General features: G+C 45.1%; 1 protein-coding gene across 1 annotated transcript in view; it reads left to right on the forward strand.

Moving 5' to 3' along the window:
* The window catches only part of LOC105006816 (protein NLRC3-like), a 925,414-nt gene that overhangs the window by 411,559 nt on the left and 496,241 nt on the right, over positions 1-17,614 (forward strand). The gene's annotated exons all lie outside the window — the stretch shown is intronic.

Here is a 17,614-nt window from a genome sequence, read left to right on the forward strand (position 1 = left end):
TTCTCTTATCACATTCCTATGACTTAGCTCTTCAACTTAACAACACAGTTTACCCTTATAGCTTCCTATGTTTTTATCCCAATTTTGATCTGTATGTGTTTTCTTATTGGATTTTTTCTTATTATGATGTATTCATTTGCTTTGATGTTGGCATTTAAGTATTTGTTTTTATGTTATTGTACTTTCATATATTTTTCTTTGTAAACACATTGAATTGTGCAATATAAATAAACTTGGTTCCTTGCTATTGATAGTCCCATGTATGTTTTAAACTAATTTTTCATCATATAAATGATTGCTCAGGTGTGAGAGGTGTGGAACAATGCATTTAAATTCTATGGCCCACAGGCCACTCCCATGTTCAACCCATTGAAGCCAAATGGTCAAAGTAAACATCTCACAGTCCTGAGGTTGGCAGAGTGGGACTCCTTGAGGGAGAATCCGAATTCATATGGGCTCTTGTCGATTAATATCCAGGTGAACCTAATTGTAACAAAACATATGTTCATAAAATAATATTTTACATTGGAGATGTGCAGTTGTTTCATTGGTCTAAGGTTATTGTGAAGTATTTTATATGAAGAGTCGTTTAGGAGCCAGAAGAGTCGTCTCACTAAAAAGATTTAGAATGTCCATCATTTATCTCAACTGGTTTTACTTTGTCAATGGACCTCCTACATTCTAAACACTGATGACTGGTGGACGATGCCTGCCACCTCTGGTGACGGGTCTCATTAACATTTCAGAAATCACAGAAATTTGTAATTAAAATATTGGCCAAATCATAATTGAGATAGTTTGATAAATTGTCCAACCGTAGTGTGGTGTGTTTATGATGGGGAGAGGTGTTCTGTGTGTGTGATGGGTCGGTTGTGTATAGTGTGTGTGTGTGTGTTTGTGTTGCAGGTATGTAAGGTGTGTGTGTGTGTATATGTGTGTGTAAACAAGTTGAATGACAGTCTGCTCCTCTGCTTCTTCCACAGTATGGATCATGGTGGAGAGTGGAGGTTGAAATCAAGACCGAAGAGATGTAAGTGATTTATTATACAGAACACATACAGCTGGTGTGTGTGTTTGTGTGTGTGGGTTTGTGTGTTTGTTTTTGTGACCTGTCAGGACATTTTGTCCCCATAACTATACTAAAACCTGAACAATGTGACTTGTGGGGACATTTTTCATGTCCCCACATTTCAAAAGTCATTTTCTGGCTCAGGGTTTAGTTTTAGGGTCAAACTTACAATTAACTTTAGAGTTAGAATTGTAGTTTCTTTAAGGTCCAGGTGTTGTTGGTTAAGTTTAGGGGTTAAGGTTAGGCATTATATCTAGGTAAAGTTTAGCCATAAATGTTACTTTATTGAGGTTAAGGTTAGGGTTAGGTTAAGGTTAGGTTAAGGTTAGGGTTAGGTTAAGGTTAGGGTTAGGGTTAGGGTTAAGGTTAGGGTTAAGGTTAGGGCAAGGGAGCATGGAATTTTGTTTTTCTGGTCCCCACATTTCACAAAAAACTGTCTGTGTATGTGTGTGGGGGGGGGGTTGTGTGTACATGTCAGTGTGTCTATGTATGTGCATGTTTTTTCATTTCATTGTGTGTGTGTGTGTGTATCTGGGTGTTTTGTCTGAGTATCTTAATATCCAGTATATGACAATAAAGAAATAAAACATGCATGTGTGTATAATATGAATGATGATGATGTGTAATATTGTGTCTTGGTCTCATCCATCAGATGTCTGTGATCTCACACTGGACCCAAATACAGTAAACAGATTCCTCCGTCTGTCTGAGGAGAACAGAAAGGTGACTAGGGGGACAGTGGTGCAGCCGTATCCTGATCACCCAGAGAGATTTGAGGACAGACCACAGGTGTTGTGTAGAGAGGGTCTGTCTGGACACTGTTACTGGGAGGTAGAGTGGAGTGGGAGAGAGGCTGACATAGGAGTGACTTATAAAGGAATCAACAGGCGAGGAAGGAGTGATGATAGTTGTCTTGGAGACAATGAAAAATCCTGGTGTCTGAACTATGTTGGTAACAGTTACTATGCCATGCACAATAATAAAAGAGCTGTCATATCTGTCTCCTCCTTGGACTTCAACAGAGTAGGAGTGTATCTGGACTGGTCAGCCGGCACTCTGTCCTTCTACAGGGTCTCCTCTGACACACTGACCCGCCTGTACACATTCAACACCACATTCACTGAGCCCCTCTATCCAGGGTTTTATGTTTATAATGACTCCTCAGTGTCTCTGTGTCACTTTAATCGTGGTCATGTTGAGTAAATATATCATCTGATTGTAAATATTCCTGATTAAACACAGCTGAAACCTGTAAACTAGAGTCATTAATCAATAAAGTGAATCACCACACTGGTCTGTAAAACTTTCTTATTTAGAAATCATTAATCTTTTACAGTTTATCATTGCTGTTTGTAAATATTGATGTCTGTAGAATTTATGTATTTAATTGCTGTAATGCTGTAAATAGTTTTACTAAACACAGACCACCAAAGTCATTGGATTGATATGACAGTTGATTGTCCAACAACAGAAACTTAGTGAACTCCTGTTAACTGATCCACTAACCATGAAGAAAGAACCATGTAGCACACGAGGTAAACAGACCCTGATAGAAACATGGATAGAAAACACACACACATCTCCTGTGTTTCAGGGTCTCTGTCCCCTCTGATCCAGTGTCTCCTCTCTACCTCCCTCTCCTGTCCCCTCTGATCCAGTGTCTCCTCTCTACCTCCCTCTCCTGTCCCCTCTGATCCAGTGTCTCCTCTCTACCTCCCTCTCCTGTCCCCTCTGATCCAGTGTCTCCTCTCTACCTCCCTCTCCTGTCCCCTCTGATCCAGTGTCTCCTCTCTACCTTCCCTCACTTCTGTTCCTCTACATCTTTCCTCTCCTCCTCTCCAGTCTGCCTCTAATTCTCTTTTCTCCTGCATTCCACCTCTCCTCCCATCCTAATCTCCTTACTCCCTCTCCTTTCTTCCTCCCCTTCTCTTGTCCTCTTGATGTCTGCTCCTCTTTTTCTTTTCCTGTCTTCTCTGTTCTCCTCTTCTCTGATCTTCTCTTCCTCATCCCATCTCCTCCTTTCCTCCACTCATCCTCTCCTATTGTGACAACTGCGCCCTCTGCTGCTTCACCTCCCCCTGCAGCAGACGGGCTCCAGCGTTCGACGTCACCGGTCTTCTGACACCACCGTCCATCTCATTATGCATTTCACCTGTGTCCTGTTTAGCGCACCTGTTCCTCATCCTCATCATCCCCCCCAGTATATATGTTCCTTCTGCTCCCCCTGTCTTTGTGTGTAATTGTCTCTGTATGCCCAAAGAGCTGGGTCACGCTTCGCTCACTTCGATACATTTATCATACATATTAAAAGACTGTGACCAGTACGCTGTTCTCCTGCTCCTCCTTGTTCCGCCTGCGAAGACGTGACAGCAATAACTGATATTGGAACATTATTGATTCACTAATACAAGACAGAGAAGACAGAAGAAAAGAACTACACAACACTTGATTGGAAACAAATTTCATTCCTTACAATCTAAAATGTTCCTAAATTAACAGATATGGTGATTTCATATGTATGAAGGTGTGGTTCTCGCAAGACTGTTGGGAAACTCTGTACGATGACTATTCCGAAATTGGACTTATTTTGTGATGATGCTTAATAATTGACATGACGGCTACCATGGTATGTTTAAAGTGTGAATCCTTCCCTAGAAATGTTCACAGGTACAGTAGGATATGCATGAGTCTTTTGTATGATACTGTAGCATGGGATCATGATACAGACTAGTTTTTAACTACGATTGCTGAGTTAAATGTCAGAGTGTGGTGTGTCAATTGTCTTGCTTACATTCATTTTCATTTGAGGAACAACACAGCCTCATTGGTCAGATACTCTTTTTTGTTGTTTTGTGTATGAATGTATGCTTTTTATGTTTAGTTTACAACAGAACATATGTTTTTCCGTACACAGGAAGTCACATTCAGTCAAAGCGCGACATTAATAAGCCAATGGGTTTACAGTACTGTGTTGTGTATTCTTTCCTGCAATGTCTATAAAGTAGAGGACGACCGCAAGATTATTTCAGATTGAGTTGGTAGAACGTGTTTGTAACATCAAATCTTTAACATCATGACAGACTATCAAATGCTGCAATAAATAATTATCTTTTTTTACACAAATACTACTCATTGGCTCTCATTTATCATTCTTGCGTAGAAACGCCCTCATTTTACGCCATGGACACACGGAAGACGGCAAAAAAGAGAAACTTCTCTGACCAGGTCTGTGACTATGTTTATTTAAATAAATTTCACTTTTGATTTGTCACAATGTTCACCTGTGTTATCATGTCACTTACACTTATTTTATTAAAATGTTTATGGAATTCATTGATTTTATCTCTATAAATATAGAGACATACACAACAGTTTAAAAGTTTGGGGTCACTTTTGTCCATTATAATAACATCAAAATGATCTGAAATACAGTGTAGACATGTTTTAGCTGGAAACAGCTGATTCTCAGTGGAATATCTACGTAGGTGTAGAGAGGCCCATTATTAGCAACCATCAAATTTGTGTCCAAATGGCACATTGTGTTTCATAATCCAAGTTGACCATTTTAAAAGACTAACTGATCATTAGAAAACCATGTTGTGGTTGTTAGCACATCTGAAAACTGTTGTGTTAATTCAATAAGCAATCAAATTGGCTTTATTGAGACAAGTTCAGTATCATCAGCATCAGTGTTTGTGAGTTTGTTTACAGGCTCTAAATGAATCATGATGAGGAGTGGCAGAGGAAGAGGGTGAAACAGCAGAGGAGGTGCAGAGGATGAGGGAGGAGTGGCAGAAAATGAAGGAGGATGGGCAGAGGAAGAGGAAAGAGGAGCAGAAGAAGGAGACACCACTTATCAAGAGGAATACTGAATGTAGTTGGCTTGATGGCAAGTGTTTTTGCTAATTAACAGCTTCTCCTTAAACTCAGTTGAACAAGCTGATGTTCAAGGTCTTCCAGTATTGGCCAGTTTTTAAGAGGAAGCAGAATGTCCTCTGGCAGAGCCATGTCCAAATGTGTTCCATTTGTCAGCTGCAGTAAAAGGTTACGGTTCATTGTTGTCTGGTAGTGCAACTTCCTCACCTCCTCTGCCAATTCCCTCAGGTACTGAAGAATCAGCTTGTGGAAATCTAAAAACATAGCTTTGTGCAAGTTATTTCAAAAAACATTGGAAAACCATTCATTATTAGTAAGTTTGAACATGGGTACAGAAGGGATATGCATGACATATTGCATTTGCCGTCAGACTGGAGAACAGTATGGCCCAGTGAGGGAAAGGAATGACTAAAACAAGTTCTAAGGTTTACAAAGTCAGTGAATTAGGATACATTGAATAACTGTTTAACTTAAAATGTAACTTAAAACCAACTGCGATAGTAGCTGCTCTCCATCCTACACATTTTGAAATAACACATTTCTGATATTTATAATAGGTTGTGCACAAAAAATACACAATAAGATTATGCGTTACTACAATGTACATATATTCTATGTACAACCCTACTATGAAATGCAGGCATGTTAGCCGCTGGTCTATCTCCAGACAATGCTAGGGTTTAGCATCTCAAGGCAGATTTAAGCTAATCAGGCATATGACCAACAATGGAGAAAGGAGAGACTTTTGAAGAGACTTGTGTCTTAAACAACAAAAATGCATCAAAGAATTTTGTCATGTAGAGATGCAGTTACCTTCAGACTGGTAAGATTCAGACTGGTACATTCAATACATCAAAAATACATGGAGTTACTCAGCAGAGGGTACCACCTACTTTCAGCACAGGGTGTCCAAGAGGTCTGGAAACAGGGTCCTGATGATTATATGGCAATTTGTGCAAATAAAATACAGAGCTACAAATGTAGTATGAACATTAATGTACACAATGTCCAATGAAATTCTGTATTTCTGACCCCACTTACTTTTAAATGTAGGCAGGTTGGCCAATGATAGCTTTCCTGAAACTGTTTTAAACAGAGAAATCATCCAAACAAATGTATATCATACAACTGGGATGCCCTAAATTGTGCACTATAACAACTGTGTTCCTATTTCTGTGTTCCCTTCACAGTGACAAATACTAAGGAATGGGAATAACATTTCTGTTGCATGAATCGTTTTTGCTTGAACAAATCAGGGCCTAGAAAAAACAACTTAAACACACCTTTCTTGGGTTCTTCAGAATCAACCCTTTTTGGGTTAAGCAGTGTTCAGCGCTGGTCATAACAGTTTGTAAACCCATTAGAAAACTAACTGAAATGTTCAAATATTCAGTAAATGGACGCACTCTTGGCATTCAATATCCCCCTAGAGTACACCTCACCTCTCAATGCCTAGAACATGATGTGAGATCACTGCCTTCCGCAATCTCTCCTGGGTTTTATATGGAAGACATCTGTCCTTTGTGCACCATGTCTTTGAGATGACAGCTAAACTGTCAATTTTGGAATGTAACCACTGCAAATATGGTACTATAAAAAAAAATTGTGTAAAAACATCAGCTAACTCATTCCTATCTGACTATTGCAGTGGAAGCTCTGTAATTTGGCCAAAATCCCTGTTGCCATCAAGTCTCTCCTCACAATTATGAAATATTGATCCATAAGTTACATAAAAATGTGCTGTGCATTGACAGGAAACCACGCACCGCCGTCCGAAATAATAATTTGCTAATTTAATCATGATCATAACTAAACTTAACAAATTGACATTATCATTACTACTATTTGCAGTTTACTGCAGTTCTGCGTGTGGTTTTTCCAAGTGGTGTTGCCGTGACCAGAACCCATTGGTCGACTGCTGTGGCTAGGTACAATCAATATCAAACACTGTCTCTCTATTTCATTATATTCAAATGTTTTGAAAGTAGAAAACTAGAATGTAATATGCGTGGCAATGGCAACATGCGTTAGCAATATCACTGTCGATTGCGGTAGTTTTAATGTCAAAACGTCATTTTGCGCAGGAACTGTAATATTGGAAATAAATAAAATGTAGCAAAGAAGTTGCATGGAGTGGAAACAAAGATTTTTTGTGAAAAGGGCCAGTCTGCGAGTGCTAATTAGCACGGGCGTATTCAACTAACGTAAATGTCTTTATTTTGTTGGATTTGTCAGAAAGCCTACCTGAAGTCTGAGTAAAGTGTCAATCATTCAAGTTGCGCTTCATGTGTAATTTATGTAGACAAGACCAGTCGCTTTCATTGATACAGCTACTTTATTATTTTAGGGGTTAACAGTCAGTGCGGATAGATTCCAGTTTTTTTCATTGTTTCTGTCAGAAAATATAATATAACAAAACGTTTAGTCTTTATAACTTTGAAAACTCTAAAATGAAGGTGGGTTTGTATACTGATTTTCTAACAAATAGTCCATATTAATACAAGTTTGAATACTTTGTAAGAACACTTCTTTAATCCAATAAATGAAGTATTGCTTTTCCTGGACATCGTTGCCATGGTAACTAGGGTCACAGGTCGTGTCGTCACAATGGCGTGTAGAGTATATATTCTGAATCTTGGACAAGAATTCGCCAGTCTAGTTCGCAAGTGAGTGACGTAGCAGTTAATTTCCCTTTGCTATATATCAATATAGTGTTAAACAATTATTCAATTATTCGGAATTATCTGCCGCTTGAGTACTTCCATCACGGGTAAGAATTTATATTTTCCTAATTTATTTATTTTCTTTTTATTGACTATAATGATAGTTATTGTATCAATGTCATTCACGAACGGCCAATAAGCTGTTAAAACGGCCAGTGGCAAAAGCCATACAGTTCATATAGATGTTATTTCTGGTACAGGTAAGCCTAATAAGAAACGTTAGTCAGTTTAATACAATGCTTAATGGTGTCAAGCGAAATATTCTGACTTTGTTTGATGTTAATGCGTGACAAAACGGCGCAATGCTTAGAGACGCTGACTGCGGAAGAGCAGGTACCAATTCGCAGTCACGGATAAACATGTTTATGCCTCTGTGTTCTGTGCTCACATTTTCTTTATCACAATAAAAACCATCATTGTAATTGATAAGGCAATATAGTTAATCTAGTCTTTGAAAAAAAAAACAGACAAGAATAAAATTGGAACGGTCATTAACAAATGTACAGACTAGATTGTTAACTATTGTAGCGACCCTGTGTTCATTTAAAGTTCTAAGTTGGTCAGTTATGCTTCATTAGGGGGCGGGGCCTGACAGTTAGGTGGGGCTGGTTTACCTGGTGGGACGTCCCGCAGTGAGGAGGGCATCTCTGGGGGACTTGGGGACAGCAGGGGCGGGTCCAGGGGTCTCAGGCCATTGCTTATATAAGGTGGGGTTTGGGAAGCTCTCTCTCTCTCGTGGCTCCACTCCTGTGTGTGATAGAGGACCGTGACAGGTGTACTTGTCTTAGCTAGCTACAGATCTAAGAGAGTTTGTAAAGAACCTGTGTGTTAACAGGTATTGTTGGGGGTAGACAGTGGCCACACAGCTGTCTTGTTAGGGTTAATAAATTCTACCTGGCATTCTTTACCTCTGACTCCGGCTCCTGATTTAGCATCCCGACCAGGGGTGTTACACTGGTGTCAGAAGCGCTTTCGAACTGCCGCCTCGGTCGGAGGGCTAGTTTAGTCGTCAAATCGGATAACGTATCGCGTCGCGTGAGGGAAGATGCTGGGCGCGAGACCTAAGATAAAGAAAGAGCAGGCCGAGGTCAGAATCGACATAGGGGATTGCAGGGCTCCAGGCACATCGTGGTGCTCCGCAGGTGACACCGACCTGAGGGGGAGAGAGAACGTCTTCGTCGGTGCTTTACCCGCCAAGCTGGATCTGACGCAACTACAGGGCGCCGCTCCGGACATAAAGGACCCAATGCCGACGTCACGGCGCGACGATCAGCATTACTATGGCAATGTCAACAAAGATGGCGCGGCGCAGTACCCGGTGGCTAACTGTAGCGTGAAGACACCTAAGTTCTCTGGTGATGCCGACTTTGAAGCTTTCATGGCCCAATTCGAACTTTTAGCAGACTCGGTTGGCTGGAAGGAGGAGCAGAGAGCGCTGCAGTTAGCGATGTGCCTATCCGGAGAAGCAGTTGCTTGCCTGATATTGCTTAGCCCGGATCAAAGACGTGATTATGGGGCGCTAGTCGGGGCACTTACTCGGAGATACGGTCGTGACAGACATCCTGAACTAATTCTTCCGGCACTGGGCCGTAGAGTAAGGTTACCGGGAGAATCGCTCAGATCGTTGGTTAACGACATCGAGGGCCTGACCCGGCGAGCTTACGGTCACATGTCGCCGACCGTGCAGGATGAACTAGCCCGCGACCGTTTCATCTTGGCTTTGACTCCTCCGGAACTGCGAGCACAAACCCAGCTGGCGGGACCACGTTCGCTGCAGGAGGCGTTCGAGGTAGCGAGGAGGAACGAGGTCATCTGGGGGAAGGCTGCCGGGAGGAGAGCAGGAGATTCCGCGGTGGTGAGAACGGCGGAACCATGCGCGGTGAGAGAGGAAAAGCCGACGTGGGCGACTGAAATGACAGAGCTTATCCGTGCCATGTCTTTGCATGCTTCGACCCAGGCCAATGAGCAGCGCAGACGGCGTTCTGGCCCCTTAGCCTGCTGGGGGTGTGGCCAGCCAGGTCATTTGCTCCGTGACTGCCCTTCAGCTACCAAGTCCCAGGGAAACGGGAAGGGGTTCGTACAGAGGGGGCGGTACGGACCATAGACACGCCCCCACATACCAGGCAGCTACAGGACACTCAAGGGAAAGGGAGGGGAAATTCAAATAGAATTGTTGTGGTGGGGCGCACGACGGCTGGCGACCTCTGTCACATACCAGTTGCGGTGGAGGGGGCAGCGTGTACAGCCTTGGTGGACACTGGGTCCACTGTGACGATTGTGCGGCCGGACATTGTTCCTGAGTGGGTGGCTTGGGAACCAACTGCTGTGCAACTGCGAACTGTTACCGGTGAGACTGCTCCTATGTTAGGAAAAAAACTGATGTCACTGACTGTGGGGGGTAAGACAGTAAAACACCTAGTGTGGGTAGCTAGTGTGCAGGACCCCTGTATCTTGGGCTTAGACTTCCTCAGAGACATTGGCTGCCAGTTAGATCTAGGCACAGGCACCATGCGTTTTGGGGGTGGGCCTGATGTCAAAATGTCCACACCCGGGGTTCTGTTTAGTGGAAAGGGCTGCCGTTCTGCATCCCCTAAGAAGCCGGAAAAAGGGGTGGAAACTCATTTAGACAACGCCACACACGTCCATCAGCTGCCCCCAGATAGCCCCAGTGTCTCACCTCGGGACAACACTGAGACGTCACCAACCACGCCATCATCTCTGCCCCCACCCCTACAGGCCGTAGGGGGGGTTGACGCCTCTCTGGCAGCGGTGGAGGAGGTCTGTCGGAGGAACAACAAGGACCTCAACTCAGAACAAGGGGAGCAGCTGAGACAACTCTTAACCGAGTTCAAGGACAGTTTTGCGTGGAGTGAACAGGATGTGGGCTGTACTCATCTAGTGCAACATGAGATCAACACAGGCGACGCTCAACCGGTGAAGATTCGACCACGTCGCATAGCACTGGCAAGACAGGAAGCAGCGGACAGAGCCGTGGAGGAGATGGAGCAGGCCGACTTCATTGAGCCGTCCAACAGCCCGTGGTCAGCTCCAGTGGTGATGGTACCTAAGAAAGGGGGGAAACTAAGATTCTGTGTCGACTACAGGGGTTTGAATGCAGTGACGCGGAAGGACTCTTACCCAATTCCACGTGTAGACGAGTGCCTCGACCTGGTGAGGGGGTCCTCCTGGTTTTCCTCCCTCGATCTGCGCAGCGGATACTGGCAGGTACCTCTCGCTCCGGAAGCGCGGGCCAAAACCGCGTTTTCTACTCACCGTGGCCACTGGCAGTTCAAGGTGTTGTGTTTTGGGCTGTGCAATGCACCTGCCACATTTGAACGCCTCATGGACCGTGTGCTGTCAGACGTCCCCAGCCAACAGTGTCTGGTGTATCTAGATGACATCCTCGCCCATGGGATCTCCTTTGAAGAGGCACTGGGGGCACTGAGGAGAGTGCTGGAGAGGGTGACGGCGGCAGGTCTGAAACTGCACCCGGAGAAATGCCACTTCATGCGTCGAGAGGTCACGTTCCTCGGGCATCGCGTTGGGGAGAAGGGCATCAGCACCATGCCTGACAAAGTGGAGGCTGTCAGAGACTGGCCTGTCCCAACAACAAAGCAGCAGGTCAAGAGCTTCCTGGGACTGGCCTCCTACTACCGCAGGTTCGTGAGGGGGTTCTCCAACATCGCTTCCCCCATCACGGGCCTGCTGGGTAAGGACAGAGAATTTAGTTGGACCAAGGAATGCCAACAAGCGTTTGACTCCCTGAAACGTGCCCTGATCGAAGCCCCCGTCCTTGCTGCCCCTGACCCATCACAGCCGTTTGTACTCGACACCGATGCTAGCAACGTAGGCTTGGGAGCGGTGTTGGCACAGCCTGGTCCAGAAGGAGAGAAAGTGGTGTCATACTTCAGCAGGACCTTCAGTAAGGAAGAACGCCGCTACTGTGTGACACGGCGAGAGCTGTTGGCTGTAGTAGCAGCCATGCGCCACTTCAAATACTATCTATGTGGCATACCTTTCGTTGTGCGCACTGACCATGCTGCTCTCCAGTGGCTGCTGTCCTTTAAGGAGCCCGAGGGGCAGATCGCGCGCTGGCTGGAGGAGCTGCAGTCGTTCAACTTCCGGGTGGAGCACCGGGCCGGTGCTCGCCATGCCAACGCCGACGCACTGTCCCGCCGTCCCTGTGCAGAAGAGGGCTGCGGCTACTGTGAGAAGAGGGTGGCCAGAGAGAGAGAGCTGTGTGAGGAGGAGGGTGCAGTGGCTACGGTGAGCCAGCTGGGGTTTCCGGTGTGCAGAGAGACTCACCTGGTCGACGTCAGTGTGTGGAGGGAGAAACAGGAGGAGGACAGGGAGCTGGCACCGGTGCTACAGTGGGTCCGCAAGGGCCAACGACCGCCGAGAGAGGAGGTGGCACCCCTCTCACCAACAACAAAGAGACTGTGGGCTGGTTTTAACACTTTGAGGCTGGCGGAGGGGGTCCTACAGAGGGGATGGAAGACTCCAGCAACGGGAGAAGTCATCTGGCAGGTAGTGGTTCCAAAAGCTTTGCAGCAGACCGTGTTAGGCCAATTACATGGGGGCCTAGGCTCTGGGCACTTTGGGGCGACCAAGACGCTTAGACGACTTAGGAAAGGGTTTTACTGGGGGCGACATAGACGGGACGTAGAGGACTATTGCAGACAGTGTGACAGCTGTGCAGCAAGGAAGGGCCCACCAGGGCAGTCACATGCCCAACTGCAACAGTTCCCTGTGGGGTCACCTTTGGAAAGGGTGGGGGTTGATGTAGTGGGCCCCTTCCCAGTTTCAGACAAGGGAAATAGGTGGGTGTTGACTGCAATGGACTATTTTACAAAATGGCCTGAAGCATATGCCCTTCCTGACCAAGAGGCTGAGACGGTTGTTGACGCGCTGCTGGGGGGTTTCATCAGCCGGTTTGGGGTACCTGAGGCGATCCACAGCGACCAGGGGAGGAACTTTGAGTCAAGGGTGTTCACCGAAATGTGCCAGCGACTGGGTGTGGAAAAGACCCGCACCACCCCTCTTCATCCTCAGAGTGACGGTCTGGTGGAGAGATTCAACCGCACCTTAGCTCAGCAGCTGGCTATGGTGACGGCAAAACACCAAAAAGATTGGGACACTCACCTTCCCCTCGTCCTCATGGCTTGTCGGTCGGCTGTCCAGGACTCCACCGGCTGCTCACCAGCTCTTCTCATGCTGGGTAGGGAACTCCGCACCCCAGCTGAAATGGTGTTCGGTCACCCTCCAGAGGGAACACCAGTGCTGGCTGGCCTGGACTATGCCCGGAGACTACAGGACCGGCTCGAGTCTGCCCACGCCTTCGCCAGAGAGCAGCTACTGAACGCGGGCGCACGACAGAAGCGACACTATGATCTGCGTGCGAGGGGGCGACACTTCGAGGCGGGTGAACTTGTGTGGCTGCACAATCCAGCAAGGAAGAAGGGGCGATGCCCTAAACTGGACAGTGCCTGGCTAGGCCCCTGCCAGATCTTAGAGCGCGTCGGAGAAGTGGTGTACCGGATCCAAACGCCACCAAGGGGGCGCAAGGTGGTGGTGCACAGGGACAGACTGGCCCCTTACAGGGGCAGACAGACGATGGGGGACGGACAAAGGGACAGTGGGGCCAGCCAGGGGGCGGGGCTTTCAGAGGAGGTTTCCCAGGAGACAGGGACTGAACCACCAGCTGAGTCAGGAGGGGAAGAGACACTTGGTGGGGAGAACAAGTCGAGGCCTCGGAGAGAGAGGAGACCTCCAGGTTGCCTGAGTGACTTTGTTTGTGCCCTCGGGGTCGAGGGTTTGTAAAGGGGGGAGCTGTGTAGCGACCCTGTGTTCATTTAAAGTTCTAAGTTGGTCAGTTATGCTTCATTAGGGGGCGGGGCCTGACAGTTAGGTGGGGCTGGTTTACCTGGTGGGACGTCCCGCAGTGAGGAGGGCATCTCTGGGGGACTTGGGGACAGCAGGGGCGGGTCAAGGGGTCTCAGGCCATTGCTTATATAAGGTGGGGTTTGGGAAGCTCTCTCTCTCTCGTGGCTCCACTCCTGTGTGTGATAGAGGACCGTGACAGGTGTACTTGTCTTAGCTAGCTACAGATCTAAGAGAGTTTGTAAAGAACCTGTGTGTTAACAGGTATTGTTGGGCGTAGACAGTGGCCACACAGCTGTCTTGTTAGGGTTAATAAATTCTACCTGGCATTCTTTACCTCTGACTCCGGCTCCTGATTTAGCATCCCGACCAGGGGTGTTACACTATTTTACCTTATACATTTCAATTATGGCTTTTATTTTAATGAAGAAAATCTGAAATAGCGCTGTTAGCATAATATGGAGCCACGAATTGCCATCACTATCGTCACCAATATTGATAGATACTGTATCAATGTAATTCACAAATGTCTAATTAACTGTTAAAACAGCAAGTGGCAAAAGAGGATTTGTTCAGCATAGACAAACCTCGCTTGCTACAACCTTCAATAGCTATGTTATATAGAAGCCTAAAATGAAACTGTTTACTGTTATATTGTGACTATTTCTGGTGGAATTTCGAATTATGTCTTAGGATTTGTTCAGGGTAGACAAATATTTTGACTGCATGAATCTCTCGTCTTTTCACTTGACGAAAAAGTCTGTTATCGTCACCTATATTGATACAGTACATAGTTATTTTATCAATGTCATCCAGGAATGGCTAAAACAGCCAGTAGCAAAAGCCATCTAGTTCATAGATGCTTTTTGTGGTGGAGGAAAACTTAATAAGAAACATTACTCAGTTTAACACCATGGTTAATGGTGTCTGACAAAATATTGTCGTACAAAGGTGTTTCCTTTGGTGATGGCTTTTGTGGGGCAATATTAGTGACGCTTCTTGGGTGACAGTTTACATGCAGACAAAAGCTGGTTCGAGCCCATCGTGGGACGGTCGGAGCAAAATGGTTACTCTTGCTATCTACAAAGTTGTTAAAATCTGGGTAGTGTCCCATAACAGAGTCATTCATCTTTTTAGATTTTTAACAGTTTTGTTGATAGCGAGGAACAAATTAAAACCCCGTTTAGAAGTTAACTTTCCTGTCAGTTTGTTGCAAGGAGAGTGCCACGTTTTTCTCTTCTGTATAATGATAGTTGAAGTTTGGAGTTTTTCGGAGGAGGTTTTTTATTCTTTCTGTTTTCCTGAATTTAGCCCACATGTATTTTTGTAAATTTGAGATCCAGGGCTATTCATAAAAGATGCGGGGCTATAGCCCAGGTCGCCCAGGCCTAACAACGCCACCGGCGGGTAGTATACTTGGCTGCTGATTCGAAGGTCGTGGGTGCGAGATACTGCCCTGACATTCAACAATGGTGTATGATACATTTTAGTAGAAAATAATTAAATGAACAAATATAGTGTTATGAAAATTATAACCATATGTTATGAGTATATTTTGTGAAGTTTGTGAAGTCTGCTCGATTTCAGCTGTGATTGAGGGGTCTACTTTCATTGAAATCTGGCAACTTTGCAAGCAGGTGTCACTTGCGTACATTGTGTACGATGCCTCCAGTAATGTGTGATATTATTGATATTATTATATATATATATATATACACAGTGAGGGAAAAAAAAAATTGATCCCCTGCTGATTTTGTGTTTGCCCACTAACAAAGAATTGATCAGTCTATAATTTTAATGGTAGGTTTATTTGAACAGTGAGAGAGGTTGGAATGGGCTGCAAGACCATCGCCAAGCAGCTTGGTGAGAAAGTGACAACAGTTGGTGCGATTATTTGCAAATGGAAGAAACTCAAAAGAACTGTCTATCTAGATTGACAGTGTAACTCTAACCCTCACTTTGTGGAGTTGCAATGATCTTGAGAACGGTGCGGAATCAGCCCAGAACTACACGAGAGGATCTTGTCAATGATCTCAAGGCAGCTGGGACCATAGTCACAAGTTTGCCAATGAACATCTGAATGTTTCAGAGGAGAACTGCGTGAAAGTGTTGTGGTCAGAGGATACCAAAATTGAGCTCTTTGGCATCAACTCAACTCCCTGTGTTTGGAAAAAGAGGTATGATGCCTATGACTTCAAGAGCACCATCCACACCATCGAACACGGAGGTCGAAAAAATAAATTCTGCTAAGGGGACAGGACAGCTTCACTGCATCAAAGGGACGATGGACCCCAGTCTGTCGAAATCTTGGGTGAGAACCTCCTTCCCTCAGCCAGGGCATTAAAAATGGGTCCTGGATGGGTATTCCAGCATGACAATGACCCAAAACACACGGCCAAGGCAACAAAGGAGTGGATCTTGAAGAAGCACATTAAGGTCTTGGAGTGGCCAAGCCAGTCTCCAGACCATAATCCTATAGGAAATATGTGGAGGGAGCTTCTCAAAGTCTTACGTTTGGAGCTTGCCAAACATAAGACTTGGAGAAGATCTGGTAAGAGGAGTGGGACAAAATCCCTCCTGAGATGTGTGCAAACCTGGTGGCCAACTACAAGAAACGTCGGACCTCTGTGATTGCCAACAAGAGTTTTGCCACCAAGTACTAAGTCATGTTTTGCAGAGGGGTCGAATACATATTTAATTAATAAAAATGCAAATAAAAAATTTTGACTTGTGTTTTTCTGGATTTTCTTTTTGTTCATCTGTTTCACAGTTCAAATAAACCTTCCATAAAATTATATACTGATCATTTCTTTGTCAGTGGGCAAATGTACGAAATCAGCAGGGGATCAAATAATTTTTTATATACAAACCCGATTCCAAAAAAGTTGGGACACTGTACAAATTGTGCGTAAAAAAAGGAATGGAATAATTTACAAATCTCAAACTTATATTTTATTCACAATATAATATACACTCACCTAAAGGATTATTAGGAACACCATACTAATACTGTGTTTGACCCCCTTTCGCCTTCAGAACTGCCTTAATTCTACGTGGCATTGATTCAACAAGGTGCTGAAAGCATTCTTTAGAAATGTTGGCCCATATTGATAGGATAGCATCTTGCAGTTGATGGAGATTTGTGGGATGCACATCCAGGGCACAAAGCTCCCGTTCCACCACATCCCAAAGATGCTCTATTGGGTTGAGTTCTGGTGACTGTGGGGGCCATTTCAGTACAGTGAACTCATTGTCATGTTCAAGAAACCAATTTGAAATGATTCAAGCTTTGTGACATGGTGCATTATCCTGCTGGAAGTAGCCATCAGAGGATGGGTACATGGTGGTCATAAAGGGATGGACATGGTCAGAAACAATGCTCAGGTAGGCCGTGGCATTTAAAGGATGCCCAATTGGCACTAAGGGGCCTAAAGTGTGCCAAGAAAACATCCCCCACACCATTACACCACCACCACCAGCCTGCACAGTGGTAACAAGGCATGATGGATCCATGTTCTCATTCTGTTTACGCCGAATTCTGACTCTACCATCTGAATGTCTCAACAGATATCGAGACTCATCAGACCAGGCAAAATTTTTCCAGACTTCAACTGTCCAATTTTGGTGAGCTTGTGCAAATTGTAGCCTCTTTTTCCTATTTGTAGTGGAGATGAATGGTACCCGGTGGGGTCTTCTGCTCTTGTAGCCCATCCGCCTCAAGGTTGTGCGTGTTGTGGCTTCACAAATGCTTTGCTGCATACCTCGGTTGTAACGAGTGGTTATTTCAGTCTAAGTTGCTCTTCTATCAGCTTGAATCAGTCGGCCCATTCTCCTCTGACTTCTAGCATCAACAAGGCATTTTCGCCCACAGGACTGCCGCATACTGGACGTTTTTCCCTTTTCACACCACTCTTTGTAAACCCTAGAAATGGTTGTGTGTGAAAATCCCAGTAACTGAGCAGATTGTGAAATACTCAGACCGGCCCGTCTGGCACCAACAACCATGCCACGCTCAAAATTGCTTAAATCACCTTTCTTTCCCATTCTGACATTCAGTTTGGAGTTC

The sequence above is a fragment of the Esox lucius genome, chromosome 11 (genome assembly GCF_011004845.1).
Source record: "Esox lucius isolate fEsoLuc1 chromosome 11, fEsoLuc1.pri, whole genome shotgun sequence".
NCBI lineage: Eukaryota > Metazoa > Chordata > Actinopteri > Esociformes > Esocidae > Esox > Esox lucius.